This window comes from Tachypleus tridentatus, chromosome 3, assembly GCF_004210375.1.
Source record: "Tachypleus tridentatus isolate NWPU-2018 chromosome 3, ASM421037v1, whole genome shotgun sequence".
Classification (NCBI taxonomy): Eukaryota; Metazoa; Arthropoda; class Merostomata; order Xiphosura; family Limulidae; genus Tachypleus; species Tachypleus tridentatus.
The window spans coordinates 94,622,768-94,634,868 of record NC_134827.1 but is presented as its reverse complement, the minus strand read 5'-3'; positions in this window follow the sequence as shown (position 1 = coordinate 94,634,868).

The window sequence follows — 12,101 nt, the reverse complement described above, 5'->3', positions numbered from 1 at the left end:
CGTAAAGTAAATAACGTTACTAAGCAGTAATTCGATATATCTCATTAAAATATTGTTATTTCAGAATATTTATAACTGATTTTGGGTTTCCGAGCCTAGGAGGTATAAAAACGATGTTTAAGGTGGTTGGTTAATTTGTTTGAAATGTACCAATAGTAATAATTTTCCATTAAGTGAAAAGCACGTCATTTCTTCCTTGGTAGTAGTTAACTGTACAACAAAAGTAAAGCTTTGTAAAAATCTTATACGAGAGAGATGACATTGCAAAACTGTGTAAGTTTATGTTATATATGTTATTATTAAACTTTTGTGAATTTTGGTCATAAGCAATGACACTATATTGTTATAATATTATTCTATTTCTACTAGCACCTGACAAAACATGTATTCACAAAAATTACGTTAACTACAGTTAGAATGGATTCAACGTATCGCTGACTTAAAATCATTCAAAAGTTGAACTTTTGAGTTTTTTAGAACTTTGTGAAGAGTGAAAATAGGTAGAGTTTATCCGGAACTTTGTGATCAGTAAAAATAGGTACAATTTATCTGGAACTCTGTGAAGAATAAAAATAGGTACAATTTATCTGGAACTCTGTGAAGAGTAAAAATAAGTACAATTTATCTGGAACTCTGTGAAGAGTAAAAATAGGTACAATTTATCTGGAACTCTGTGAAGAGTAAAAATAAGTACAATTTATCTGGAACTCTGTGAAGAGTAAAAATAGGTACAATTTATCTGGAACTCTGTGAAGAGTAAAAATAGGTACAATTTATCTGGAACTCTGTGAAGAATAAAAATAGCTACAATTTATCTGGAACTCTGTGAAGAGCAAAAATAGGTACAATTTATCTGGAACTCTGTGAAGAGTAAAAATAGGTACAATTTATCTGGAATTTTGTGAAGAGTAAAAATAGGTACAATTTATCTGGAATTTTGTGAAGAGTAAAAATAGGTAGAATTTATCTGGAACTCTGTGAAGAGTAAAAATAGGTACAATTTATCTGGAACTTTGTGAAGAGTAAAAATAGGTACAATTTATCTGGAATTTTGTGAAGAGTAAAAATAGGTAGAGTTTATCTGAAAATTTGTGATCAGTAAAAATAGGTAGAGTTTATGTGAAACTTTGTGAAGAGTGAAAATAGGTAGAGTTTATGTGAAACTTTGTGAAAAGTAAAAATAGGTAGAGTTTATGTGAAACTTTGTGAAAAGTAAAAATAGGTAGAGTTTTTCAGGAACTCTGTGAAGGGTTAAAATAGTTACACTTTATCTGGAACTTCGTTCTGATTCTGCCTGGGAGATTAACGATATGTTCAGTTTTGATGGATCTTTGTTTGTTATCTTATTCAGAACCTGTTACATTTCCAAGATCGTATAACTTACTGTCTGTTCTAATATTGACAGAAACCTTATGTACTGATAATGTTCTCAAAATAGCATTAAGTTTTCGTACATTATTAGAGATAATAACAGTTATTAAATATCTTTCTTCTGTTTTTCGCTTTAAGTAACAATGGTTACGAAACGTTGCTATGAATGTTTCGTTCTGTTTAATGGAGTTTGTGTTAGATATTATTATAAATTATTAACTTTCCAGAGTTTTGCCGATCGTCCGCAGACGTCATGTGTGCGGACAAAACCGTTGTTTTATAATAATGTAAGAGTGGTCTCGTAGAGTCTGCCTGATTTTAGGCCCAAACAACTGCCGTTGTTAAAATTCTTAAAACTTTTATAATCTCGCTTGTACCGCTAAAGACGTCATTGCTGTGCCGAGTCAATACAGGCCGTAATGTTACCGACGTATAACAGTTTTTTAAACATATGTTTCTAAATTTTTTGCCATAATTTGTTTTGTTACAGGAATCGAGTAATAACTACGTAACAAAATACTATCATTACTGTGGGGATTTCTACGCGGTTTTCCTAAAAAAATAAGCGATTTCATAAGATTGTTTTCGGTCGTATTTCTGAATGTTTTAACATGTAAAAAATATAAAATTACTCTATATAATATAATATAAGAATCCAATCCTAGTGAACGGTATATGTCAGTAGCTTGAGAATTAAGTGCTGATATATAAAACTTGGTAATTTAGTACTTAAGTAACCAAAATGGTTTACAGTTGTCGGCATAAAAATAACTCAATAATTATAATTTGATGGTTAAGTAATCGAAGTGTTTTTGACTTAGTGCTGCTAAACTTGTCTTACAAGTTATAGTCATACGGTGTCGCTCCGGACAGATTATGGAAAAAGCAAACGAAACGGTTATGAATTGACGAATGGGGATTTAGTATTTTCGGTATTAGATAAAACATGTTGAAGAAATACCAACAATAAGCTTTCTCTCTCTCATACACACATCTGGAGATAAGACTAAACACAAATTATCAGAATTCTCTCTTTCTCTCCCCTTCTCTCTCATACACACATCTGGAGATAAGACTAAACACAAATTATCAGAATTCTCTCTTTCTCTCCCCTTCTCTCTCATACACACATCTGGAGATAAGACTAAACACAAATTATCAGAATTCTCTCTTTCTCTCCCCCTCTCTCTCATACACACATCTGGAGATAAGACTAAACACAAATTATCAGAATTCTCTCTTTCTCTCCCCTTCTCTCTCATACACACATCTGGAGATAAGACTAAACACAAATTATCAGAATTCTCTTTCTCTCCCCTTCTCCCTTATACACACATCTGAGATAAGACTAAACACAAATTATCAGAATTTCTCTTTCTCTCCCCTCTCAATCATACACACATCTGAGATAAGACTAAACACAAATTATCAGAATTCTCTCTTTCTCTCCCCTCTCTCTCATACACACATCTGAGATAAGACTAAACACAAATTATCAGAATTCTCTTTCTCTCCCCTTCTCTCTCATACACACATCTGAGATAAGACTAAACACAAATTATCAGAATTCTCTCTTTCTCTCCCTTCTCTCTCATACACACACCTGAGATAAGACTAAACACAAATTATCAGAATTTCTCTTCTCTCCCCACTCTCTCATACACACATCTGAGATAAGACTAAACACAAGTTATCAGAATTCTCTCTTTCTCCCTTCTCTCTCATACACACATCTGAGATAAGACTAAACACAAATTATCAGAATTCTCTCTTTCTCTCCCCTTCTCTCATACACACATCTGAGATAAGACTAAACACAAATTATCAGAATTCTCTCTTTCTCTCCCTCTCTCTCATACACACATCTGAGATAAGACTAAACACAAATTATCAGAATTTCTCTTTCTCTCCCCTTCTCTCTCATACACACATCTGAGATAAGACTAAACACAAATTATCAGAATTCTCTTTTCTCTCCCTTCTCTCTCATACACACATCTGAGATAAGACTAAACACAAATTATCAGAATTCTCTTTCTCTCCCCTTCTCTCTCATACACACATCTGAGGTAAGACTAAACACCAATTATCAGAATTCTCTTCTCTCCCCTTCTCTCTCATACACACATCTGAGATAAGACTAAACACAAATTATCAGAATTCTCTCTTTTCTCCCCTTCTCTCTCATACACACATCTGAGATAAGACTAAACACAAATTATCAGAATTCTCTTTCTCTCCCCTCTCTCTCATACACACATCTGAGGTAAGACTAAACACCAATTATCAGAATTCTCTCTTTCTCTCCCTTCTCTCTCATACACACATCTGAGATAAGACTAAACACAAATTATCAGAATTCTCTCTTTCTCTCCCCTCTCTCTCATACACACATCTGAGATAAGACTAAACACAAATTATCAGAATTCTCCTTTCTCTCCCCTTCTCTCTCATACACACATCTGGAGATAAGACTAAACACAAATTATCAGAATTCTCTCTTTCTCTCCCCTTCTCTCTCATACACACATCTGAGATAAGACTAAACACAAATTATCAGAATTTCTCTTTTCTCCCCTTCTCTCTCATACACACATCTGAGATAAGACTAAACACAAATTATCAGAATTCTCTCTTTCTCCCCTTCTCTCTCATACACACATCTGAGATAAGACTAAACACAAATTATCAGAATTCTCTTTTCTCCCTCTCTCTCTCATACACACATCTGAGATAAGACTAAACACAAATTATCAGAATTTCTCTTTCTCTCCCCTCTCTCTCATACACACATCTGAGATAAGACTAAACACAAATTATCAGAATTCTCTCTTTCTCTCCCTTCTCTCTCATACACACATCTGGAGATAAGACTAAACACAAATTATCAGAATTCTCTCTTTCTCTCCCCTTCTCTCTCATACACACATCTGGAGGTAAGACTAAACACCAATTATCAGAATTCTCTCTTTCTCTCCCCTTCTCTCTCATACACACATCTGGAGGTAAGACTAAACACCAATTATCAGAATTCTCTCTTTCTCTCCCCTTCTCTCTCATACACACATCTGGAGATAAGACTAAACACAAATTATCAGAATTCTCTCTTTTTTTCCCCTTCTCTCTCATACACACATCTGGAGATAAGACTAAACACAAATTATCAGAATTCTCTCTTTCTCTCCCCTTCTCTCTCATACACACATCTGGAGATAAGACTAAACACAAATTATCAGAATTCTCTCTTTCTCTCCCCTTCTCTCTCATACACACATCTGGAGGTAAGACTAAACACCAATTATTATAATTCTCTCTTTCTTTCCCTCTCTCTTTCACACACATCCAGTTATCAGACTAAACACCAATAATAAGCATTTTCTCTTTCACACACACTAAATAAACACCAGTTATCAGAATTCACACACCCAACTTCTGAAGTTGGGACTAAACAAACACCAATTATCAGATTTCACGCACCCAACTTCTGGAGTTGGGACTAAACAAACACCAGTTATCAGATTTCACACACCCAACTTCTGAATTTGGGACTAAACAAACACCAGTTATCAGAATTCACACACCCAACTTCTGAAGTTGGGACTAAAAAACACCAATTATCAGATTTCACGCACCCAACTTCTGGAGTTGGGACTAAACAAACACCAGTTATCAGATTTCACACACCCAACTTCTGGAGTTGGGACTAAACAAACACCAGTCATCAGAATTCACACACCCAACTTTTGGAGTTGGGACTAAACAAACACCAGTTATCAGATTTCACACACTCAACTTCTGGAGTTGGGATTAAACAAACATCAGTTATTAGAATTCACACACCCAACTTCTGGAGTTGGGACTAAACAAACCCCAGTTATCAGAATTCACACACCCAACTTCTGGAGTTGGGACTAAACTAACACCAGTTATCAGAATTCACACACCCAAATTCTGGAGTTGTGACTAAAAAACACCAGTTATCAGAATTCACACACCCAACTTCTGGAGTTGGGACTAAACAAACACCAGTTATCAGAATTCACACACCCAACTTCTGAAGTTGGGACTAAACAAACACCAGTTATCAGATTTCACACACCCAACTTCTGGAGTTGGGACTAAACAAACACCAGTTATCAGATTTCACACACCCAACTTCTGGAGTTGGGATTAAACAAACACCAGTTATTAGAATTCACACACCCAACTTCTGGAGTTGGGACTAAACAAACACCAGTTATCAGAATTCACACACCCAACTTCTGAAGTTGGGACTAAACAAACACCAGTTATCAGAATTCACACACCCAACTTCTGGAGTTGGGACTAAACAAACACCAGTTATCAGAATTCACACACCCAACTTCTGAAGTTGGGACTAAACAAACACCAGTTATCAGATTTCACACACCCAACTTCTGGAGTTGGGACTAAACAAACACCAGTTATCAGATTTCACACACCCAACTTCTGGAGTTGGGATTAAACAAACACCAGTTATTAGAATTCACACACCCAACTTCTGGAGTTGGGACTAAACAAACACCAGTTATCAGAATTCACACACCCAACTTCTGAAGTTGGGACTAAACAAACACCAGTTATCAGATTTCACACACCCAACTTCTGAAGTTGGGACTAAACAGACACCAGTTATCAGAATTCACACACACAACTTCTGAAGTTGGGACTAAACAAACACCAGTTATCAGATTTCACACACCCAACTTCTGAAGTTGGGACTAAACAGACACCAGTTATCAGAATTCACACAGCCAACTTCTGGAGTTGGGACTAAATAAACACCAGTTATCAGATTTCACACACCCAGCTTCTGGAGTTGGAACTAAATAAACACCAGTTATCAGAATTCTCTTCCTCTCTCTGACACACACTTGGACGTAGGATCAAGCACTGAGTAGGATAAAACACCAATCTTACTTGAAGAAATTCATTAGGAAAAACCTTGAAGAAAGCAACAGATTTGTGGTCACTAATAACATGAAAACAAAGCCAAATTAGACAAAAAGGCAAATTTTGCATTTCCATTACAATAGCACACTCCCTTATCTCCGAATAGCACCTAGCTATTTTCACAATATAACACTTTTTATTTATTTCAATGGCAGACGACTTTACATAATGCATATATTGGCCTGGTGGGACGTTAACGTTTATGGATTCATCAAATGGGTCTATTGTTCACAAACCATGTATGCTGGGCTCGATAATGGACATCTCTTATATCTTCACCGGTCCGAACCCTCTTAGTTGCTATAGTAACCAGTCAAGCAAAGCATTAAGCCAGATAAGGACCGAATCTGCTTTTCACTTCAATATCACTTACAACCTTTTAATAACGAGTTAAACTGGTTGTTTCTCTTCTTTGGTCTGCTTAACGAAGGAAAATAGCCCTGGAAAACAACTTCCCCTGTACACATGCGGAAACAATAGCGGTAATTTGGCGTCTTTACCTAAACAAAACATCACAGTTATTGTAGTATACCTAGTGCATAAATGGTAAAATTAGATTTTCTACATGAATAAAGAAAACTTATTAAGGGAGGCTGCGCGCGCTAGAAGCACGCTACAGCTTTCTGTAGCGTGGTTTATAGGTCTTCAAATATAGCTCTCTGTATAATCAAACAATAACATATTTATCTTCACTGCAGATAACCGATGCTATGTAACGTTAGTAACTTTCTTTTTTCATACAGACTGAGCTCTCTTTGGCTCTGCTGTGTTTAACACGACATCCGTATCTTGCTAGGAACGATAACCACATTATATGCTAGTACACGCCGATATAGAATATAAATACACATTCGAGTAACCTTTTTATATTATTGAACACCGACGTATTGAACTATGAAAATTACGTAGGTCTGTTTTGTGTTCATAACACACTTGATAGGCATTCTCCATACGTTCCTTGTATGAAACAAAAGAACGAACTTAGTTAACGGGGGTGAGGGAATCTATATTATATATATTTATCCAACTATCTATAAATGTCTTCATAAAAAAAATCTCGTAATATGGATTAATGAAAGATTGAATGATACGCTAGGACTTTCCACCACATTAAAATTAATTTATTGCAAGTTTGCGGCCCTCTATCGGAGTCGCCGAAAGCTCGTAATAAATAACAGTTTTAACATGGTGGCTTGTCTTGGCATATTACTTGATCGCCTGTAATATTATTATTTAGCTGCTTTTTTAACATATTTTATGAAACCGTTTGTGATGATTAGACGGTATGTGGTCTCACTCTTACATAGGTTGTACAACCATATTAGATGGTATGTGGTCTCACTCTTGCATAGGTTGTATAAACAACCATATTAGATGGTATGTGTTCTCACTCTTACGTAGATTGTATAACCATATTAGACGGCATGTGGTCTCACTCTTACATAGGTTGTATAACCATTTCTTACTTGAAGTAATTTCTTGGAAAGTAACATTTTTTGCTCCCTACGTATAAACTTACTATTTTTTTTAACAACGTATTCAATATATTCTTTTCCCGCTTATAACATTTAAAATAAATACTGCAAACGTGATAATGTGTGTTATTATCAAAGAAAAGAATAAATTATCAAACCTATTCTTATTCTGTTGTGGTGTTTATGTGTGGGAATCGTTATATTCGTACTAGCGCTTAGAACACTTGCCAACGACTAAAGTATCTCGAGTTTCAATAGCCAATGATCGTGTCAGAATATTTCAGGTCAAATTCTATTGGCTGGGCATTATTTCTTTTAGACGAATCTCTGTAGCCGCTATTAGCAGAAGTCTGAAGAAAAGGAAGAAAAAAAAAAGGGGATCATTTTGAAAAGTGTGTGATGAATAACTGTAGACATTGTGAGGCTGACCTCATGAGAATGTGGTCGTTTAACCAGTGGGGCATGCTCCTCTGCCCATCTGGCTGCCAGTACAAACTCTGTTCAAGAGCATCTCTCCGTAAGTGATGGTTTGAGATTGAGACAGGCTTGACATTACTGGAGTTTTTTTTTTTTTCAGTTTTACTAGTAGCCGCCTAATCGGAACATCAATCTCAATTGACAGCCTCTTACATTCTCAAGCTTTGAAAATATAGAGCTACACTGAATAATTTTAGGACAAAGTAGCCTGTTACATACGGTTGTTGCACAAATACATAAGGAGTGAATAAAAACACAACAAGACAAACAGCAACGGATCTTCGTGGATGTGGAACTATGCCTCGAAGTAATGTTTTCACTCCAATAGATTAGCAAATAATGGAATAAAAGAGCAAAACCGACATAAGAAAAAAAAAAACCTTGAAATAAACCATTCATTCAATTTATAGGATGAAAATATCATTGAATTTGCTTTCGAATTTCAGTTTTCTTCTCTGTTAATATTAATGTATGGATGTTTGTTTTTTGAATTTCGCACAAAGCTACTCGAGGGCTATCTGTGCTAGCCGTCCCTCATTTGGCAGTGTAAGACTAGGTGGAAGGCAGCTAGTCATCACCACCCACCGCCAACTTTTGAGCTACTCTTTTACCAACGAATAGTGGGATTGACCGTCACATTATAACGCCCCCACGGCTGAAAGGGCGAGCATTTTTGGTGTGATGGGGATTCGAACCTGCGACTCTCAGATTACGAGTCGAATGCCTTAACCCACCTGGCCATGCCGGGGCCTATATAGATGTTATAAACTACTGTTTAGTTTCTTCCTTATTTAATTTTCATATTGTGTAAGAGAAGTGTATAATACAATACTTCAATCATTATAGTTTCTAACAGTTTAACGTAATTAGAACTCGGAGCTGTGCCTTACAAGTAGAAAAACATGACACTAAACTTGTGCTCTACAAGTAGAAAAACATGACACTAAACTTGTGCTCTACAAGTAGAAAAACATGACACTAAACTTGTGCCTTACAAGTAGAAAAACATAACACTAAACTTCTGCCTTACAAGTAGAAAAACATAACACTGAACTTGTGCCTTAGAAGTAAGAAAATTGAACATAGACTATGAAAGTCGAGCCTTAAAAGCAGGAATATAGTACACTGTTTTCTTTACTAGTAAGAAAACATAACATCAGAGTCGCGCGTTACAATTTGGAAAAACCTACCAGAATTGTGCCTTGTAAGTAGGACCATATATCACTATAGATGTGTTTTACAAGTGGGAAAATAGAACCCAGAGCACTAGAGCTGTGCCTTACAAATATAAACATAGAGCACTGAAGCTGTGCCTTACAAATAGAAAATTAGAACACATTCCGCCAGTGGTCGTGCCTTACATGTAGAAAAATAGAATAGACTGCCACAGGCTTGTCTTACAAGTGGGCACAAGAACATATAGAGTCGTGTCTTACAAATAAAAAAACGTAAAACACAGATCAACTCAGCCGTGTCTTACAATTAAGTACATAGAACACGAATCAGAGTAGCGCTTCACAAGTAGAAACATAAAGTATAAACTACTAGAGTCGCGCCTTACAAGAGGGCACAGACTCTGATTATCTGTGTTCTACGTTCCAACATATAAGACAGGACACTCTTCTTTACAGCAAAGAACCAAAATGGTCTGACAGAAACTGAATTTTTTTCTCATTCTGCGTTTATATAAATTTTTCTTTTCACATATTTTATTTCAAACTTCAGTTAAGATTTGTTTCAGAACTTCTTTTGACTTCGATTCTGCTTTTGTCTTCTGATACGTTAACTATTTTGTAAACTTGTTTCCTCTCTCGCAAAGATAAGAAAATCTAATTTTGGTTGTGAGACCCACTAGCCCGCTAACTGAATCTTGCCAACCTCCTGTTATTGTTTCGAATCTGGAAGCATCACTTAGTTAAATGATCAGGCATTAATTATATTGTTCGCCTTTACTAGATGTAATTTTCATATTAGCATTTGTAATTAGAAAGTTCATGCTTTGTAATTGCAAATTTGATAATATTGGATATTTAATAAAAACAGTCGTAAAGTTATAAAAACTGTACAAAATTGAAAAGCCCGGCATGGCCAGGTGGGTTAAGGCGTTCGATTCGTAATCTGAAGGTTGCAGGTTCGAATCCCTGTCACACCAAACATGCTCGGCCTTTCAGTCGTGGGGGCGTTATAGTGTCACGGTCAATCCGACTATTCGTTGGTAAAAGAGTAACCAAAGAGTTGGCGGTGGGTGGTGATGACTAGCTGCCCTCCCTCTAGTCTTACACTGCTAAATTAGGGACGGCTAGCGCAGATAGCCCTTGAGTAGTTTTGCGCGAAATTAAAAAAACAAACAAACGATACAAAACCGAAATGGAGAAAGGTTATTTCAGAAGTCAGCAGCGGAAACCGTTATGTAAATCAGTTTCATTTCTTACGTAAGCTGCGAAAATGGTAACACACTGACATATATATATATATATATATACCAATATCATTTCGAAAGTCATACAGAAGAGTCAGTCTAACCGATTTCTAGTTTGTGACTGAATGAAACCTACACGAATAAAACTCGAAAGATAAATATAATTATCAAACCGTTTCACTAGGGGCCAAAGGATAAGAAATTAACTGAAAGATAAATTGATTTTCTTGTAAGAGCATAATCGGTCTCTCAGTCATAACAGTATGTTGAGGTTACAGGTCAATCTCCTGTTACATCATAAACAGTCAGTCTTTTTTTTTTTTGTATCCCAGTGATTAGCCAAGGCGGTTAAAGTTCCTGTTTCATTTTCAAGTATGCATGTTTATAGTATTTAATTTAGTATACATGTTTATAGTGTTTAGTCAAGTGTGCATGTTTATAGTATTTAGTTTAGGATACATGTTTATAGTGTTTAGTCAAGTATGCACGTTTATAGTGTTTAGTCAAGTATACATGTTTATAATGTTTAGCGACACTCGGATTAGAAGTCGAGCGCCTTAACCACCTGGCCGTGTCGGGCCATCTGATAGGTCTTATCGTGAGACAGATATCAGCGTACGGACTTACAACGCTAAAATCCGCGGTCTGATACCCCGCGGTGGAAACAGCAGATAGCTCAATGTGGCTTTGCTTTCAAAGAAACAAGCAAATCAGTGATTCAGCGGTACGTCTGAAGGCCTATGACAGTAAACTCCGGGTTTTGATACTCGTGGTGGGCAGAGCACAGATAGCTTATTGTGTTGTTTTGTGTTTAACGCCAACCAAATTAAACTTATTCTTTGGTTTACACAAATTTCTGTTCTATAAAATGTATCGACAATTGTCGTACTTAACAGTGATAATTATAAAATTATGAGACAAAATTATAGATTTAGCCAAGGTAGAAACCGTCTTCAGCTAAGATAATTTTATTTTTCAGACAGGGTGACTGGCTTATGGATTAGGTTGCCTTCGGATGTTGTGGAAGCAGTACATTTAAATACGTTTAAAGGAAAACTAGACAGATATATGAATAATAAGGGGTGGTTTTAGAATTATATTATATATATTTTTAATTTTCTTAGTTTTGTTTCTAGTTTAGTTTCAGAAGAAAGAACAGTCAAGATGGGCCAACAGGTTCTTCGTCGTCCCTAAAATATCATGTTATGTTACAAGTATTGATATTATACATTACACTGTAAATACATTTCATCTTTATAGTTCAGTTCGTATATATAAAAACAAATCACTTTCCTCAGCGGCCCGGCATGGCCAAGCGTGTTAAGGCGTGCGACTCGTAATCTGAGGGTCGTGGGTTATAATGTGACGGTCAATCCCACTATTCG